Consider the following 21008-nt stretch of genomic DNA (forward strand, 5'->3'; position numbering starts at 1 on the left):
ATCTTTCCAGCTGCCTCTGGCAAGACATTCTATTCTATTATGTATAGATTATATAGATTTAAATTTGTGAGATGCTTTTTACTCCACTGTTGAAGATCCAGTGAGAAGGATCCAACTCATTCCTAAGTAGGATTTTTTAGTACTTTGTTTTACTTTCCAATTCCTGCAAACACCCATCTTTTTGGCAGTGAACTCAAGACTACAACACAGACACAATTTCCTTGCCAGATTTGCTGGAGTTCCACCCTCAAACTTTTTCATTCAAACTTTTTTTTCCTCAGCTTTCTTAGTACTATCATGAGGCAGAATATTAAAAGACTTTAAAAGCCAACTTATATGACGGTACTACTTCTGTTCTGTCTACAAGAGCTATTATCCTATCGCAGAAGTGAATTAGAGTGTTTTGAGGTGGTTTGTTACTGATAAACCTTTTTTGGCTATTGCTCTGCTCTTTCTTATTTGCAGGTACTCCCGGTTTGTTAAATTATTTTTTCCAGTTACGATTTAGAAATTAATATTAAAAGATGTGCAGTTACACAGCTCCTCCTTCTCTGATTTTCTTTAAAAGTGGCACAGCAATTTCCTTTCTGATCTTTGATCTGTAAAGTCTCAAAATAACTACTATTTTTGGTCTGATTTCACTAGTCAATTCTTTAACTTTACATAGACTAAAAACCATCACTCTTACAATATGAAAACCTAATTTGTATAAGTAGTCTCTAGCCTATTCTTGATTTATTTAAGGCTGAAATATTTTTTGTTGGGTTTTAATTATATTTAATTCTAGGCTACAGCTGATATTTTAGTCAAGAATTCTGAAAAAAAAAAAAAAAAAAAGCTTAGCATGTTGACCTTCTTATCATCGGCCAACAGCTTCCTACTCTCTTAATAGTGGACCCAGTTTCAGTAAACCAACCTTTTTATTCTCATCGTGCCCCCTTGTTATTGCAGCCAGTTAACAGTCAACCCAATGATCTATTACTATGCTTTCGGGAGGGATTAATTAATTTGATGACACGTAAATGTCTATTATGACTTCATTTTGCTACATAGGTAATGTAATGAATCAGATATTTTTAGAATGCAATCCAGCATAATACTAAACTGAAGCAGACAGTGAGTAGCTGTTTTCTTCTACTGCCGGAAGAGTGTTTAGAACTACCAGCTCCCATGCACTGGTGTTTACTGTGAATATCTGCAGTTATGTGAGATTCCTTGCAAAAAGCCTAACTCGTCGTCTCTCAGATTTACTGATCTATGGGCACTCCTATAATGTCAATGTTCTTTTGTCCTGAATCATTACCCAGAACATTTCCAAAAGCTCCATTATAGTTTCAGTTTCAGAATTTGTTCTTTATGTTAGAATACTGAGTTGGTTACCCTTCTGTTGCCTTTCTTTTCTAGCAAACCATACCCCTCTTGGGCACAAGGGCACACTGCTGGCTCATGGACAGCCTGTTGTCCACCAGAATTCCAAGGCCCTTAACAAAGCTGCTCTCCAGCAAGTCTTTCTTCCAGGCCCCAGGCACCTCTCCTGATCACCATGACCCTTCCAAAATAATCATGAGTGGCATAGCTACGGTGTCTGCCAGCTTTGGCAATACTCATGGATCCATCCTGCCAGGGCCCATGAACCCAGGGCTCAAAGAAAAGAAGAAAATATAAGAATATAAAATTATAAAAATAAAATAACCTTGTAACAGCTTTAACTCAACTCTGTACTGATAAGAATAGTTAGCAAATGCTCTACATCACCTTTGTGGGTTTTGTACTTTTAATTCTTCACTGATAAATATTTTCTAAACAAGTATCCCTTCCACATTTTATTTACCCTAGCATTTGCCATCAGATATTTTCATTCATGATTAATGAATGGTTACTGAATGTTTAGTGTCATAAAATAGTTGTTGGTGGTTAGTTGCCATAGAAAGGAGAAATACACTTATGCAGGTTTGTACTCAACCTCTGTGAAAAACTAAACCTGGGGGAAAAATCCCAAGCTTTATTTGATGCTTCTTAGAAAATCAATATTTTTAATGATTTTTCAGCAACTGCACAAAATCTTACTAGTTTTCTTCCTAAAGCTGCTTAGATAAACCGATTTTTAAAAATTTATTAGACTCTATTTGTGTTACTTATGACTTTGGTGAAAAACTTCTATGATACCTTATTTGGATAATGGATACAAAATATTAATTTCTTTTTTCCACTGGAAAAAAAAAAACACAAAAAAATTGAGTCTTAAAGAAAGATCTTGGTAAAAATTAGCCTGAGGTACCAAGAAAGTAAGAGTTTTAAATTCCTCTCAGTAGCCCATATAGTTGCTTTCATATGCATTCAAATAGCAAAGGATGCATGACTGAAGTTTTGGTTTTAATGTATTCATTATCCATGGTACATTAAGTACCACATTTCCCTTTATTCAAATTACACAGATAATTTTATATGTTCCATACCTAAACCCTATGAATTCTAACTAGCATAGATAATGTTTGCACTGGCACAAATGAATGCTAGCTATAGATCTTGTCCTTTTCCAGTCAACCTAAATTTCCAGAGATTTTCTTCCTTTCACTATTGTGCTAAAATTAAGTGCAGACTAAAGATAGATGAAATATGAGAGGTGACATGTCTGAAAAGTAATTGAACATAGAGTTGAAAATTCTGAGAAACAATCGGAAACCTTTTTGTTTGTGTGTTTGTTTTTTTGATCCTGAACCCCTTTTATAATGTCACTTCAAAAAACATTTGCAGGCACAACTTTTCCTTTTGAAATGATCTGCTGCTTACAGCTCTCAAAGAAAATCTTGATTGTATTCATTACTTCAGGTGATGTCAGATATATGAACATATCCCTTTCTCTCTTTGTGTATTGTACTTGGTATATTGTGTTAGATTTCCATAGGGAGATAAATGCTCTTGACTTGTTTCCAAAAATCTTTTAACACACTTTGGGAAATCTGCTGGTAATGTAAACCTAACAGGGCTCACGGGACCATTGCTGAAAATTTTCCTAAATTTCAGCCTGAAATGGTCATTAGGCACACATTTATTATGTTTATATGACAAACTTATGCAGGAACCTTTACAGAAGGACTTTACACAAAAATGTTTCAACTTTGGCAGCAGATTATTTTTTTTTCTGATGAGAACTGAGATTTCTCACTGTATTTTATAACACTTTTGTATTATTTCAACATCTCAGTAGAAATATGTCATGTGACTCAGTAGCTAAGGGTCTTGATGCACCACAAATGTCAATGCTTATTTAAATTCTTTTGATAAATTTACTCTTCTCTGATGTGTAGAGCAGGTGTATATATATACAGAGACCAAAGAATATTAAAAAAAAATTAAAATCGTGCTGCAATATACATAGACATTCAAATTTTCCAATACTTAAAATTTTTTATTCAACTTGGTAACTGAGAATGAAGGAAAGAATGATGGGCAGAGATTACCTGAAAAGACTCCGGTTTTTTTGGACTTCCCTCAGAAAATGTGGTATGCGTGGTAGTAATACATTTCCAGGGGAGAGCAGGAAAAGCTGAACCAAACGAAAATGTAAGATAACATTTCTTTTCTTGAAAGAAACAAAAAAATTTAAAAAATCAAGATGCTGAGTAGAATTAATATGGACAGACTTATAGCAATGGAAAATTATACAAATGCTTCTTCCTTGTATCCCTCATTTGCCTTATCTTTTCCATCTTCTGCAAAGGAATGTTAGAAAGTTGGGGAAGCCTTTCCATTAATATTAAACTGCCAGTCTTTAAAGGAAGCTAGTTTTGTGTGCAGTTCCAGCCAGGACAGGGTTAATTTTTCAGTAGCCAGGAGGGGACATGACCAGGACCCAGAGGTTATTCTGTAGCGCCTCATGTCATTGCCAAGGACAGGGGGAAGGGCGTCTCTTTTGAGGAAAAGGGGTTCCTTCTCCTTGAGTAAGAGTGGTAGAGGGAGAGGTGGGGTGGTGGCCCTGGTTCCAGGCCAGAGGAACAGTTGAGTAATGCTGTTTCAAGCTGGAGTGAGTCTTGGGGTATTGTCTATTTTCAGGGCCTTTTACGGTGAGCAATAACATTTCTTCCTTGTATTCTCTGCCATTAATATTGTTGCTGTAACTGTTCAGTTTTCTCGAATTGTTGTTTCCAGGAAATTGTTCTTATCTTAATTTGTGGTCTTTACTTTTTGTGTCTCCAGTTCTCCTCTCAGGCCCACCTCAGGGGGGCAGGCAGTGGGGGGACCAAGCAAGTAGTGCATGGTTTGGAAAGTGTCTGTGGGGGTACTGACCTGGGGAGTACCATTCCTAAACCACAACACCTTACCAGACAAACACAATCAACAAAACTCTGGAGCAAATACTAAGCTACAGCTCCATTTATTTGCAATGTTTACACAGGCAGCAGTGCAACATGAGACAGGAGTAATCAATCTGCAGATGAGTTTCTCAAGTATACTGTGAATCATCCATCTGTTTTCCGCCAGAGTCTTTTGTAGTCTTCTAGAGAAACTACAGACAGCTCTGCCTACAATGTTAGGTATAGATTCCATATTAGGGTATGATGCAATTTTATATCAGTAAAAAGTCATTTGCAAAAATAGCCTAAGAGCCTCCCGATCTTTCAAAAACCCTGGGTTTGGGGTGGGAGAAGTCCAAGCAAGGTCAGATGTGACTTCTACAGTCTTTATATAATTTGGTCTTTACATATTTGGTCATATATTCCAAATATATTAATAATTTTCTCTGACAACAACAGAGCCCAGTATATATATCATTCATATAACAACATACATAGTATAACACAATAATTTAATACAATAGTACAACAATGTGTATAGCAATCTTGTGATATTGCTGTGATATTGTATATCTATTTAGTTTATGACCATGTATTGATATGAGTGACAACTTGATTGCTTTCTGGATGTAACACTGTGCCAAAATAAATTCTTTTCCCACTAAGACTTACCAGTAGTAACACACACTGACTTTAAAAGAAAAGCATGTCATGTGTAGTTACAGTGTCATACATGCAGTTACTGGACACTCTGTGAAAAAGGATTTTTCATTACTTGTTTAGTGTTAGTCTCCTGCATCCCCAGAGATGAAACAAGATGGTTCTGTTTCCTTGGCACAAAAACATGCCTGTTCTTCTTTCAGGACTAGAGAACAGCTTCCCAGGCAAAATGTCAAATATTCTTGGAATAACATATATTCAGAAATTTGCTACCTCAATCATAAATGCCTACTCCAAACAGGCAGTTCTAGACTCCTTCTGAAGGGTCTACCCAGGAACAAGGAGTACAGAAGTGCTTTTCTTTGCTATTTTTCAACCTGTTAAAGTCAAAGACTGAAACAAACATTAATATGCTAATGTAGCTGCTGGTTTGGCAGTTAATTTTCAGCACCATCTTGCTACTCTTATTTCATTATCCCAACTGACATTTTATTCACTTAGTCACAATTACACTGCAGGAAAACTGTAACTGTGTTAACATAACTTGGAATGGAAAGACATAGAGCATCATACATTTCCACCTATTAACAATCAACAGTTGTTGGCTTTTTCCATAATGTTAAATTCAAAATATTTAATTCCTAAATTGTATAATATGCTTAGTCTTTGCAACATAGTACATTTGCATATTGAAATGGATGGAAAATAAGAATAATGAACCATGCTGGGAAATCTGAAAATAAAAATAAGAGAATAAAAGCATTTAAACCTCTTTTATTCTTTTAATCCTTCCAGGACATAGCTTCTGTATAAAGTGTTTGGCTGGTCACAATCTATGTAGGTTTCAGGAATGTCATTTAGACACGTTCAGATTAGACTCCAAAAATTTTCCATTAGATTGCAAAACCTCAATTTATCCCATGATTATAGTTTTCTGTTATTTTTGGAGATATGTTTTCATTTAGCCCTTTCTCAGCTTTTTCAAGGTTCCTTTCTGTGTAGTCTCCAATATAATTTTCAGCTTTTAATTTTGAATTTTTTCTGCATATTGATACCCAGTTTTCATTCAAAATTATCTTTAGAGGCTGTAGAATACTATTTTTTTTTCCTAGTGATCCAAACCTACAACTAAAGCAAACGTAATGCCAGAAAGAAGAACCTGAATGAACAAATAAAACACAATCAAACCAAAACCAAAACAAACCCCACACAGCTTGAAGAAGGATTTTTCACAGATAGAATATTCAGTCAATTAATCCCATTTAATTCAGATTGCTATCACCTAAACGTTCCGACAGTTTGAAGCTATGTCAGCCATTGCCCATTTTCTGTCCAAATCTTTAGATGACCTACGCGCAATCCATAAAACCATAATGACTCTTAAGAATGTGGACTCTTTTCTCCTCCTCATTGCATTAGATATGTACTTCTTAGAACCAGAACTGCATTTTCAAGGCTTCAGCAAATGACCTGTTTGCTGGGCTCCCACAGCTACTGATGTCAAGGTTAGTTACCTTTTACATTGTCCTATTTCTTTCTCCAATACGTTTACATGGCAAAGCTACAACTTTATGATCATTAATAACAGTTACAACTATGCAAGCTAACATAATTACAATAAAATTGTATGCTTCAGGGCATAAATTGATAATCTGTGGGAGTCAGGAAAGAACTCTTCTTCTCTCATTATGACATTAAACAATGGACAACTGTTTTATGGTGGCTTTTGCTGTTATTTGAAGCATCAAGTACAGCTGCTTATGGAATCAGAATGCCAGAGCAAGTTTAATAATGTCAGTAACCCAACACTACATCTTTTATAGTCTGATAAAATCTCACCCATTAAGTCTCTTACTGTAACAAATAACATTGATATTAGAATGAATAGAGAGATAATATTCTGTCATTTCTATGCTAAAAAAGCATTCCTGTGTTTCCATTTGGTAAGGGTGGATTTTTTTCTTTTCTTTTTTCTTTTTGTTAGGTTTTTGTTTGTTTGTTTTTAATAAGTAAATTCCAAGTGAATAGTTCTGGAAGAAAATCATAAAATCAAAAGTTATTGGGAGGTAATGAAACTAAGAATGTGAACTAAGTGCATATGACACATCTATCAAATTGACTCCCAAAAATGTGTGCCAAAGCCATGTCTTTGTTTATTTCATTTCCCTTAGAATAGAGGAAGAGAGGGAGCAAGGAAAAAGAAGCAAACCTTAAAAAAAAAAAAAAAAAAAAAAAAAAGACTGTAGAAACCATTAAGAAACCATGATAAAATGAGAGTGTAATACAATAAACACACCCCTGATGAACTTCTCCAGATTTTTGGAGGATCTGTTTACAGTGAAAATTGATGATTTGGATAAATGGGGACATAAAACTAAAACTTTAATCAATTTTAAAATGATTATTATTCCTTTTAAATTATTATCCTACAATATTGTTTCACATCTTTGATCAAATGGTCAGTGAAATAAAAAAAAATAGTTTCAAATCAGTAGATTTTCTTCTTAGAACTAACACTATTAACTTTATATCCAGACAGAATTTTTCAAATCATTAATTACGTCTTCATGGTATCCTCAGTAGTGCACTGTCCCTTAGGATAAATGCCGAGTTGTCTTTATTAATGACAGATGAATCAGAGGGAGATTAAAATCACTGGGCTACAGTTAGTCTTTGGGGATATTTCCATAGATTCTTAATTTTGTTCTTAAAATTGGGTGAAGCAATTTCTGATTCTGTATTTGAAACATGGAAAAAATATTATTAGAAAATAAAGTACATAATTATTGCATGTGGATCCATAATAAAACAGTTCTAGTATCTTGGAGGGGGAGATGATCAGGAAACTGTTACCTTGGTTCCCCAGCAGCTTTATCTAGTAGAGAAACCATCCAGTACCAGATCATTTACCTCTCTCCCATCCAGAAAATTGTTCTCATATAACAGTTTGATGTTTAAATCCCAAATGAGGAATATATTCAGTTAACTTATCTCAGGTCTCTTGAGAGTCCCATCATCATTCTCTGTCTTCAACATGTTATAATTTCAATTTCAGGTAATGCTTAAAAGATAAAATGAGAGTTTGCTTAGTTTCACTGACCTATCTAAGCACCCAGATCCCAAATTTCTTTGATACATTAGCCATATTATTGCTATCAGAGTTATCTCTAACAGACCTTTCCACTCCACTTTTTTTTCCATGTCAGGCTGCCTACATGAAAAAATTCAAACTTGCAAAAGGTATTTGTGCTTTTAAAAATGAGAGGAATTCCTGGTTAAAAACCTGCACAAATGAAGCTCCCTTGATAGCCCTATTTTATGCCCCTCTCACATAAAGAGAAGACAGGGGTTTCTTTCTCTCTGAAGCTCTGCATATCTGTGTTTTCTCTAAATTATTTAGGCAAACAAAACCCTCTCGGCCATTCTTCCACTGGAGCCACCAATGGGAATAATCACTCTTTAAAACTTGAGAACAAAGGTACGGTTAGTTCACAATATTGTACACTCAAATATCTGTACCTTAAATAGTCAAATCAAGAAATAGCTATATTGTGTCTATAATTGGTTATACCCAATCCACAGAACCAAAATCTGAAACACTGCATATTTATAAAATCCTGTTTGCTATTATTCTGTGAAAAGAAAATCTACTTTTTTTCAGACAGGCTTGAGAAAAATCACAATGTGCTCACTAGTACTGAACAAAGGAGAAGGATTAATTTACCAAAACATTAAAATAAATTTCCAAATTCTGGCCAGTGTGAAGGCATTTAGTTTTGGTAGGGTCTCATACAGGTATTTTTAGGCAGCAATCTTAATGAAGAGTGTATATATCTATGTACAAAAGAACACTATTCAGATTAATTTGGGGGGGTGTAGAATTTTCACTGCATCTAAATCTGTTCAGTTGATCTTAATTTACTCAGCTTGCAGTTGAAGCAGGATTCTGATTCAGTTTTCACAACTGTTGGAACCCTGGAGGCTGAAAAATTCAGGCTTTTTGTGCTAAAAGGTGCTGACCCTCAGGCAGGCACCACATTTGACTTGAGGCCTTGGAACAGGCTCCCAAGATTGAGTGTTAGCACTGGGGTTGTGGGTGTGTTGTTTGAATAGTATTGTGTGATCTCACAGGGTGAAAAAGTTAGATTTAAGATTTTAGTACATAGTGATACATGTGAGTCAAGATGGAGGATTTTGGGCGCTGTCGAAGTCCTTCTTCTTCACCTTCTTCTTCCTTCTTCTTCACGGGTTTGGGTGTTTTTCTGTAATTGGGTGAAAAAGGTCCACACTGCAGGCCTTGGGTGGTCATTATTGGGTTAAAAGTATAAATAATATAGGTGTCACCTTGTTTTTGGGTAATTATTGCTTAAATAACTTTGGAAAGAATTAGAAGCACTCCATTTTACCTCATTTTTCTAGCTTGCTAGATTGAGCTCACAGCTCATGAGTCTGTAAATAGATAAGATATAATAAACAACCAAGTCTGAACTCGAAACCTACATTTCCTGTGTATTAATCCCAACCTCAGCAAGGAAAAAAAGGCCAGAACCATCACACACAACTACACTACAGACTTAAGTCTGAACAGACTCTAAATTCAGGACCAGACTTTGTGGCTTAGGTATATTATTGCTTTAAAAACCAGCAGAAATCATTCTCAGAACACAGAACATAGAAACAGATTATCTATGAGTCAGTTACTCCTTGAAGGAATATTTTATATTAAAAAATCCCTTCAGAATAATATCTGAGAGATCGCATGGAAGAAAACATAAGGATTCTCACTTGCAAGTTGCTTAATTACTCCTGCTTCACGCCAGAAAAATTAACTATTCCCTTTAGAATGTGCTCTGCAATGTGAGCTACGCTAATCATGAAGGCTACTGCTGCTAATCTTTAAGGCATAACTACAAAATTTTTTCTGAAGTCAAAAAAGCTGAAATTGAAATCACATGCATCTTGGATCTCTAAAGGTTTAATGATGAATTTATTTGGTTAGAAGGCGTTGCTGCCCACTTCATATTTTCAATTACCTATTCTTTTAAGTCAAAGTATTTGTACCTTGCAAGTTCACCTTGAGAAGCCTGCACTACTGCTTTTTCTATAAATTCATAAAGATGCTATTAGATTTGTCATTATATTTAATTTTTACAACATTAGATGCCCTGACTGTTTTCAGTCCCATTGAACACTAATAGCACCTTACATCTGGTACTCTGATAAATTCAGAGATCAAATACTTCCCCAGAAAGGTGCCACCATTGCAAAGAAAAATGAGAAAAGGAACAATGCTGCAAGTAGCTGAACTGTAGCTCAGGTAGAAACTACTGTCAATCTTCATTTGGATTAAAAAGAACTTCTTTTGCCAAAGACAAGAGCTGGAAAATAGTAATTGTTAGAGAAATTAAAATACATATTATGCATTGGTGGTTTGATATAAATACTTCAAGAACTAAAAACTGACTCTAAGGTACTCAAATCTTTGCAATAAGAAATTGTATTTGCCCAGAGAGTTTGTGAAGTCTCCCTCACTGGAGATAATCAAGAACCATTCAGACAAATTTCTGTGCAGTGTGATCTAGATTGAACCTGCTCGTGCAGGGAGGTTGGACCAGATGCCTGGGAACTGACCCACTGAGTTTCCACGCATCGCTACAGTATAAGGAATACAACCAAGTCATGAAACGGAGTCTTCTGGAATTCATGTAGCAGGCTGGGCAACTGTGGGGGAACCCAGCAGCCAGTGTAATATTAACCATCAACATTTTTCCTTCATTTTTAACCTGGTGTGTCATGTAAAATAAAAACTAAAAAAACAATTGCAAATTTTTTGAATCTGCTCCTTTCTACTTCTTAGAAGTCTATTACATGGTCACATAATAGGCATCAGAAATAAATTTAATAGTAAACAGGCTACACTTATTAAGTTAATCTGATTTTAATGTTGTTATTCTCAATCTTTTCTCTGTGAGTCGCAGAAAGAAATAATAGAAGAATAAAGTTATTCTTGTTCAATGTAGTATCCTCTAAAATAGAAATAAATTCCTCAGTGTTGCCTCATTACAAATGATTATTATTATCCTCAAACAACAAATGGAATTGACATCAGATCTCTTTTTAAGTTTACATCTTATGAATGCAAAATATAATTAACTTAGGGATTTTAAGGTCTTTTAGTATCGGTCATTCAAATGTAATATAGATTGTTGCATTTAAATGTAATATAATTTCAGTATTTTTGTCATGTAGGAAAGGAAAGCACCCACCAAATGTTCAAATCTGCACATTTAAATTTGATTTTCTATGGGTGTGCACTGATATATTTTTGTCTTTATTCACATACTTGTCTGTCTTCTGCACTAGAGGTTGATTCTATATTAACTACTAAAAGTACAGACCTTTTACTAAGGAAATCAGCCCCATGGAAAATTATCAAATCTCAACATTATGTTTTTTTTCATTTTTTTTAAAGAAATAAAAAATACAGTTACTTTCATACCAAAAGTTTGATTTCTTTTTCCTACAAAAGTCAGCAGAATGTGAAAGCAAGAGCAAACTAACACCTCACTCTCTTCTACTATCTGAAGTATATTCTAAAATAAAATATTCTACCTCTAGCACTGTACCATCCCCTTTGTGTAAGTGTGTATATTTAATAGATACATTTAAATGATGTGAAGTCAAAGAAAGTAGTCTTATATTCTTTAGTCACTTTGTATAAGGCTCAAACCCATTTTTTTCTACCATTTCACTTTTTTGTACATTTATTACAACCCAGTTTACCTGCAGAACACAATTGATTGCAACTAATATTAGCCTTTTAAAGTGTTAGGTACCTGGGATGCCTCTGTGGTCAATTAAGACACCTCTCCAGGACATACATTGCAGAAAGGTTAGATGTGCTTGTCTCTAGCTCCTAAATACCAATGAAGCCTAGATAGGTATTTGTCACTAGATTTCTGGCAAGTAAAAAGTTATTAAATGGATCCCAATCTGTTGATTTTAGGGTCTTCTGCATATTTATAAATTACATATTCATATCCCCTAAACATACAGTCCAAATTTTATATCTCCTTAGTGAATTGTACATTGATGATAGATAGCACTGAACTATTGAATGGGTAATCTGCTTTAGATGCTAAAAAAAAGTATCTTATTATTCCTAAAGATGGTCTTTTGATTAACATGCTAGACAGAGACTCAGGCTATCCTTACATTCACAGACAGCTTCACTGAACAGGAAGAGCCTTTTGTTGGTCTTTAAAGCAGTGTTTTAAAAGAATTTCTCTTCCCTCTTTCCATTTCTTTTAACACAGAGCTCCTTACAAATTCAAATCCTTTGGCTTGTGGAATTTTTATTAGTGTCTATTAAATTAGAACTAATCACACTTACTAATATATTATCATGAATAGTTATATTGACATGTTCTCTGGTTTTTCAGATATAATTTCAAAATTATGTTAAAATATCTACATTTATTCATTAAAATTAGGATAGAAGTCATCTTTTATGCAACATATGCTCTGTTATTAAAGCACACAGCTAATGTTCCTCAATTCCATAACAATTCATGTCTTCTTTTTTTTTTTTTTTTTTTTTTTTTTTTTTTTTTTTTTTTTTTTTGTCTCCAGAGTGGTAAAGATTAACACCCTTTTTTTTTTCATGGAATCACAGTAGCAAGTACAAATGATGTATGAAATGGAAAAAAAATCAGTCCAGTGTGCAGACAGAATATGGACAACAATTCTTAAACATTCTTAGACATCCAAAAAAAAAAAAAAAAGTGTGGAGGGAAAAAAAAGAAAAAAAAACAGAATAGAATAAGCCAGAACACTTAAAGAGACAAGCAAAGCCCATTGTGGTCACAGAAAAGATGCCTATTAACCTCTATAGACTTTGGATGTAGTGATTCTAGATGGCTTCTTTGAAGGGGTATCTTTTTTTATCCCTTCTGTCAGACTTCTTTCTTTGAATCTTTAAAGCTTCTTGCAGACATACAGCTCTAATACCAATGTTCCTTTAGACCCTGTGTTTCAAATCACCTTCAGCTGGAATATATAGACAAGAAATTTCATAGAAAAATGACATAATCATAGAAAAGTCCAGGTTAGAAGGGAGCTCTGGGATCAGATGTTCACCTTTCTGTTGAAAGGAGGCATTAAATTAAACTATTCATGGCTCTGTCAAAACTGTCTTGAATATTTCCAGCAAAGAAATTGAACCACTCCTCTGGGCAACTTATTGCAGGATTTTCTTATTCCCACAGACATGATTATGCTTCTTATATCCAAATGGGAAACCCTGTAGAAACTCATGCATGTAGTCCTGCCACCATAAATTCCTGCAAAGGAAATATCCCCATCTTTACAGTAATGATGTTCTAGGTGTTGGAAGACAGTGATTAGACTCACACAAGTCTGTCAGCAACCTCCTCTCATAATAAATGAAGCCGATTCCTTCAATATTTTCATGCATAGAGTGCCCCAGTCCTTTAGTCCTCAGAGAGGTGGGCCCCTACTGGGACCTTTTCAATATTACAGTTTTTCTCCTTATTTGAACTGGGGGAACCCACAGCTAGACACATTTCCCCAGGTGTTGCCTATGATGTTCCAAGTAGAGTGGGCTAAATACACATCTTTATCTGTTGGATTTTGTCTTACAGATGCAGCTCAGGTTTGCCTTCCTTGCTGCTCTTCCACACTGCTAATCATTATTAATTTTCCTGTCAACAGAGGCACTTCAGCAGAACTGTACCTCAACTGGTATTTCCTTTGGGGACTATTCTCCTCTGCAGTACTTTCCATTTACCATTGTTAAACCTCATAAAATTGTTTGTATTCCAATCTTCCAGCCCGTTGCAGTGTCTCCCTGCAGTGGCTTGTCGTTGCACTGTATCTGCCTCTCCTCCTGATCCGACGCTGCCTGCAGTCCTTTTCAGGAGGTATAGTTCTGTAATCCAGATATTTTACAAAGATTTTGAATAGCACTGGACCCAGTACTGATCCTTTCATGGGGAAAAAGCTTTTCTACAAATGCTGGGGTTTTTTTCACAGCATGAGGACCAAAGAAAGCAGAAACAATTTATTCTGATAGAAAACTGGCCGAACACAATAACCAGAGGCATGAATGTGTGCATCTACATTATACATCTGCTGTGTTAGAGAGGGTTGTTTTGTGGCAATTTGCTTGTATCCATGCTCACAGTCCTGCACCATGCACCCCAGGGCACCACTGATATGCTCAGAACAGTTTCACTGCCAGTGGAACCAGTGCTGAAGCCACAGAGCAGGGTGTGGTGCTGCATTCAAATTTGTTCTGATGGTCACAATTTCTGTACTTGTGTTCCTGTACTGTACTCCCCTGTTCTTTTTAATGGTTTGTCCCAAGAGCTATGCCCCCCCACCCCCCGCAAACTGTCAGTTTAGCCTGATCCTGCCCACCTTTCCTAAATATTCCATGCCAATCTTCCCTTGAACCAAACCCCTTGCCTAATACCCCACCTACCTGATTGTCAATCCTTGTTTGTCCCTGCCTTTAGTTCTAGAAAGTTCTGCATTACTCGGTGAACCATTGATTTGTCCAGGTTGTACCCTCCCCTTATGTCCCCTCATTGGTCATTGTCTTGTAAGCCATGTCTTATGATCCTCCCACTCTCCTTCCCACCCCTTGGACCTCCCGGGTTCAGAAGTCCTTGCACGCGAGGTTCTGTCTGTCTTGTCCCTTTAAGAGTTTATTGCCTCAATAAATTTCTTGGATTAAACAAGCAGAAGGACCTCCTCCTCATTTTTGTCTCTGGTCTGTGCTTGCTATCAACATTGTCCCATAGAGCAATAGCTCTAAGCCACAGCTCCCATCATCTGCCTGGGAGTTGTGTCCCCCTAGCACCAGTGTCGGGGTGGCAGAGCTAGGCCTTGGACTTCGGCATGGTGCCAGCAGGGAGTCACTTAAACACCTCACCTGCCCCGTGGATGCCAGGTTCTTGTGCAATATTTGTTCCTAAAAACTACATGGTGGTCCTGGAACCAGACAGTGTTAAGTCAGGTGTTTGACCTTCTTTCCTTGCAGTACACCTGACGATATTCTATATGCATGCAGTAAGGACTACTGGATTCACTGCAATTTGATTGGGCTGAAAACACCTAGTGTAATATGACTAAAAATCAGGAAATCTTTATTTCTTCCAGACCGTCTTAGATTCCTCTGCACTAAATACCTACTACTTGCTCAGGTAGATGAATTGCAAACCATTTAGAGCTAATGTAGCCCTGAAAATGTAATATTGCTGTCCACAGTGTCTAATTCTTCAGAGCCTCAGGAGTAAAAATTTCCCAGATTGATCTTGGCCTGCCTAGAGGTAAAACTTGCTTGTTTCACTGCAACAACTACTATTAGGTTGAATACTACCTAATTCAATCTACCTCTAGCTGAATTTTCTGCTATTATTACACCTCTTGTTGTAATAGTTTTTATAAATTTCTGTAACAAATAAATCTTCACAGCAAGTAGGTATTTTTTATAACCCTAGAATAAAAATTAAATGCAGAAAATGACAAGTGTAAGATGTTAGCAGACACTTTGAAAATGTGGCCACTACCTGAGCCTTCAAGCATATAACATCTAAAAAAATTATCAAATCCTGGTAAACAATGGAATACAGTCCTTGAAAAATTTCCTTCAAGAAACAGCTAAAAGACTTTCACCCTATGTGAAGGTACCTCCCTACACCTATTAAATTAGCTCAGATGTCATATCCTCAATTTCTTAGGTTTGCTCTGTGGCAGAGTACCGTAGAGGACCCGAAAGCACTTGAAGGCTTTTGATCTTGAGTAGTTTGGATCATAGAGCAGTTTGAGTTGGAAAAGGCCTTTGAGGGTCATTCAATCCAATGCCCCTGCAATAACGAGGAACATCTCCCACTAGATCAGATTGCTCAGAGCCCCATCTACCCTGATACTGAATGTTGCCAAGGATGGCCATCTGCCACGTTCCTGGGAAACTCTTCTGGTATTTTACTGTACTCACAATAAATTTTTTTTTCCTGCTATCTAGTCTGAATCTACCCTCTTTGAGATGAAAACCACTATCCCCTGCCATATGCCAACAAGCCCTACTAAAAACTCTGTCCCCATCTTTCTCATAACCCCCCTTTAATTACTGGAAAGATAAATAATGGTCTCCTCCACTCCCATTCTTTCCCCTTTTCTCCAGACTGAACAGCCCCAGCTGTCTCAACCTTTCCTCACAGGAGAGCTGATCAGAATCCTCTTCATGGGCCCCCTCTGGACCCACTCCCAGCAGGTCCATTCTTTCCTGTACTGACGAGTCCAGAGCTGGATGCAGCACTCCAGGTAGGGTCTCAGCACAGTAGAGTGGAAGGGGCAGAATCCCCTCCCAGACCTGCTGCCCATTTGGCTTTCTGGCCTGTGAGTGCACATTTTCCAGCTCATGTCCAGCCTTGCACCCACCAGCACCCCCAAGTCCTTCTGGGCAGGGCTGCTCTCCATCTGGATTGGTACCTGGAGCTGCCCTGGCCCAGGTGCAGCACCTTGGACTTGCCCTTGCTGACCCTCATGGTTCACACGGATCCACTTCTCCAGCTTGTATTAACACAAAGACATCATGAGCTTATAAGGAACCCAAGAACTATATCTAAAAAAAATCTCAACTTTGACAACATCTTACTCCCACATTTTTTTCTTTAATATATTCCAATTGAAACATTGGTGAACCGTAGATCTGTGGCTAAAAGGTTAAAGATATAGGAGCTGAAGGAGTTCCACACGGAGACACCAAGGCTACTCTCTCTTTTACTTGGAACAGCATAATTTCATTATGCAGCAAAATTTGGTATGTTCATAACATCATTTTGTGGCACTCAGTAAAACTGACAAAAAAAAGTGGTTTGATACCTAATGTCAAAAATTTTTGCAGACTTGACCACAACTAGTGTAAAATATGAAAAGTTCACTCTCAAAAGGAAAAGATTAATCTCATCCTTGTAATAATGTAGATAAAAGGTTAATGTGGTTATACCAATAGCTTTCTTTTTTCTAGAGAGCAGTATTTCTCTTTAGAAAAATTTATTTCACCGTACATTTTAACATCATATATGTATATGATGATATACTTCTCCCATTAGTTTTTCAGCTGTCATATAATGTCAGATTTAGTCATAAATTAAAACATTTATTATTTTGCTGTCTAAATGTAGATTGGTTTATATCACAAATGACAGTCAATATTATGTTATTATACTATATATATGACAGTCAATATTAACATTATATATTATGAAAGTTTAAGATGTTACTTTTTTTTTTACTAGTTACTTCATAAGCCATGTACACATCTTCCAGACAGGTATTTTGTGAATACCTTCTAACTGAATGATGCAATAATATGAGGCAACCAGGTGATGCAAGTATTTTTTTATCCATATTATTACAAGTTAGAAGTAAGATGTCTCTTGACACTTAATAAACTGGCACTCAGGAATTCTTACTGCATAAAACATTGTTTGATTTCTCTCCAATAATATTTTGGGTATTTTAACACTTACAATACAACTTCAACAACTTTTAACCCATTGTGAATTCAAAATTATGTTATGTAAAATAAAGATGTGGATCTGCTCTATATCACTGAGCACTTAAGGCTGACTACTTTTTCTGTCACATTGAATTGTAGTTTAAAAACTTTTATTTAGTAAAGCAAATTTGCTTGAAAAAGGTACATGATAAATTTAGAATTCTGGGATTCTGGTTTTTAAAAAAAAATTGCATCAAATTTTATTGATGTTTGTTATGACTTGCAGTCTTCCAAAATGTGAAATATATAGAAAATCATCCTCCTAATTCTTATTACAGTCAGAGCTTGTATGTCCAGAGTTCTCCATAGGGCACCTTAGCTTTCTATCATTCATACTGTAAAATAACTGCATTGAAAAGTCAGACAAGAGGACCAAATCAACAAATAACAACAAATAATAACAAAATCTTTTAAGGCACAAGTCATAATTTTCAAAAAAGGGTGATTTAAGTCAGGTTCCTTAGTTTATGTTGAAGGGCAATTAAATCACAGGAACTTTTTAAGAGTTTGATTTTCAGGAACCCTTGTCACTTCAACAGGCATAAAAATAGATCATTTATACAGATTTTATGATTTTTTTAAACTTGGTAAACATGTTAAAGGAACAATGCATAAGATGAGTACAAATTAATTTTTGTCCCTTGTATGTCTTATGTCCAAGGTGTTTCATTTTTCAAAACTAACGGATTAATTTAAGTAACTCAGAAATGTATTACTTTATTATTATTTTAAAATTTAATATTGTTTATTGCTTATAGCTACTTTTCCTACCTTGGTTATAGATAAGGCTGTGACTTACATGGATTTCTCCTGGCTGTATTTCAAAAGGCAAGGAACCTCCAAATCCCGCACATGGCCTTCCCTTTGTAGCACCAACTGCATTGGTAGGAATTTTGGAGTGCTCCAAAAATGCCAAGTGGAGGAACTGATCTGCATAAAAATAATTTATAAAGAAAGAAAAAAGTGAAGCAGAAAGTATTTTTTTCCTTCCCCACGGATAATTTTACCAGTGGAAACAACTGGGGCAGGGCAGCTGCAAGTGGCAGCAATGGAACCAGGTAAAGAATCCATGTCAAACCATATCCTGATTGCAAAAGGTTCAGCCCTTTGTGGCAGCCGGTTGATTGCTTTTTTCCCTTGATATTTCAGTCTTCCAACAAAGGACTCTATAGTATAAGTGTTACTTGGGCTAAGTAATAGCTATTAATTCAACCTTTCATACTGAAGTGCCATTCAAGTTGGAGCCAGTAAATGCCACATGGGTGTTTTAAGGATTATGGCACGGGCCTGTCTTCCATTTGTTCAGAAACTGTTTAGTCAGATGACATTTCTGACAAATAAATTACTGTGAATCTCAGGGGTTTGTTTGGTTTTCATTTACTAAACACATTCAAGTAGGTACATCCAAGGCAAACAAAATTTAAAGATAATGTGAAAAAGTCAGTGAGTCATTCACTTTACTGACTCAGCAGCACTTGAAATAGTAAACATTAACATTAAAAGGGAATAGCACTAGTAGGCCTCAAGTAGGATAAGACATCTACTTATTTCAAATAATTCATTACCTTATAATGCTCCACCCCAAAAGAGGAGAATCCTTGAAGAGGACTCCTCCAGAATCACAGGGAAAAGGATAAAATGTAGGATTTGCCCTGAAAAAGAGTTCTTTAGCATGGGACTTATTCAGATGTGAATGGTGGAACCATAAAAAATTCAAGTTTTTATCATAGAAAAATGAAACATTTAAAATTTTCCTAATGCTTTTGATTTATTGCCTCCATGGACAGAAGACATATGAGTTTAAACAGATAACTAACTTTTATTGACCTAACACTGAGAGGAAGTACTGAATGCTTACCTCTTGCAGTTACTGGTGACTTAATAAGGGCTTGGTGGAAAAGCACTTTCCATAACAAATAGCTTAACTTTACTCTGCTGCCTCATAGGATTCACTGTTTCACTTCATAAAATTTTATCCCATAAAAGACAACAAGGAAAACATAAGTCTTTCAATGATTCTTTGTTCCTCTCACAAGCTAAAACAAAACAAAACAAAACAAAAATCCTTGCCCCACACTTACAGGCTGGGCCATTCCTACTTACCTCTGCTGGATATTGTTGAAAATTTATGGGGAAGGAACCATCATTAGAGGTAGATCCCTGTTGGTTTAATCTGAATTGTGTTTTCTGAAGCCCTGATCAGTTGTGAATCAGATTCATGTAATCTTGAAAAATGAATTTGTATGCATCAAAGCCACAAGAAGAGGATGGTGAGATGGACAAAAAAAGCAATTTGCCAAGCAAAAGGGGCAAAGAAGAAGGAATATGAAGGGCTGTAATCATCTGGGAAATAAACACTAGCAATAAAGGGAAAATGCTGGTAGAAGAAAAATATTATTAGAAATTTGCTATCAAATAAATTGTTTTTATTAATTTATTGTTAAGATTATTATTTACCCTAGAAATTAAAAATCAGTGAAAATATTCCAGAAGTATCTCAGTGACAATGATGTAGTGAAAGGATATAAATCAGAAGGAAGCAAGGAAGGATGAAGGGGATGCAAAAATTACTTTAATGATAAACTTCAATTTAATAATAAACTTGAATTTTCTGGTGAAATAACTTACATGATTGGGTTATCTGTCACAGCAGATGGCTCAAGAAGTAGAAGGGTTTTCATAGTTAAGTGCACTGATCTGATGAATACAGAACAGAGGGGACATGAAAAGAAAAACAAAGGTCTTATGACCAGCTTTGAAATTTGTTCATGTGTCTTAGGCAAGCAATCTCATTGTACCAGTACAAACATGAAAATTAATAGATTAGATGACAGAGAGCATTGTAGTTTCTTCTCCTAAAATGACAGAAAAAAAGGCTAAATTACAATTCAAGTTGTAAATGAGGAGAATTTATGCCTTTGAATAGGTTGAAGTAGGGGAACATGGAAATTAACAAAATTCCAAAACATTAGAAGGATGCATTACACTGAATTTTATGAGCTTTTCAATAAATGTTGAAAAATATTTGTTTTTCTGGCACATTTGGCATAAGATTTATCATTTTGTTTTTCTACCATCACAGGATGCAAAATACTCTTGTGCCATTATTAAATAGCAAGGATTTCTAGATCACTTGCAAAGTAGTATTTATGGGCCTGGATTAAATGTACTTGCCATTTAAAGCCTGAGTTGATGAGTTTAGGGACAAGGATATAACACACACGTATCAGGAAACCCTGTTACACTTTTACTTATATTTCTTTTGTATCATTTCAATTTAGAACTGCTTTACTTTGAAAAGTAAAAGGATTTCTAAAATTTTTATTATTTGAGGGTAGTAAGGAAAGAGTCTGCTTATGATACACATATAAGTTACATCTTTCTCATAGAAGTACGACTGACAGAACAAATTAAAATGCTGAATTCAATTTATTAGTACAATTTATTTGCTTTCTTTTTCTAAG

The sequence above is a fragment of the Chamaea fasciata genome, unplaced genomic scaffold (genome assembly GCF_029207755.1).
Source record: "Chamaea fasciata isolate MVZ Bird 193981 ecotype frontalis unplaced genomic scaffold, bChaFas1.0.hap1 SCAF_1, whole genome shotgun sequence".
NCBI lineage: Eukaryota > Metazoa > Chordata > Aves > Passeriformes > Sylviidae > Chamaea > Chamaea fasciata.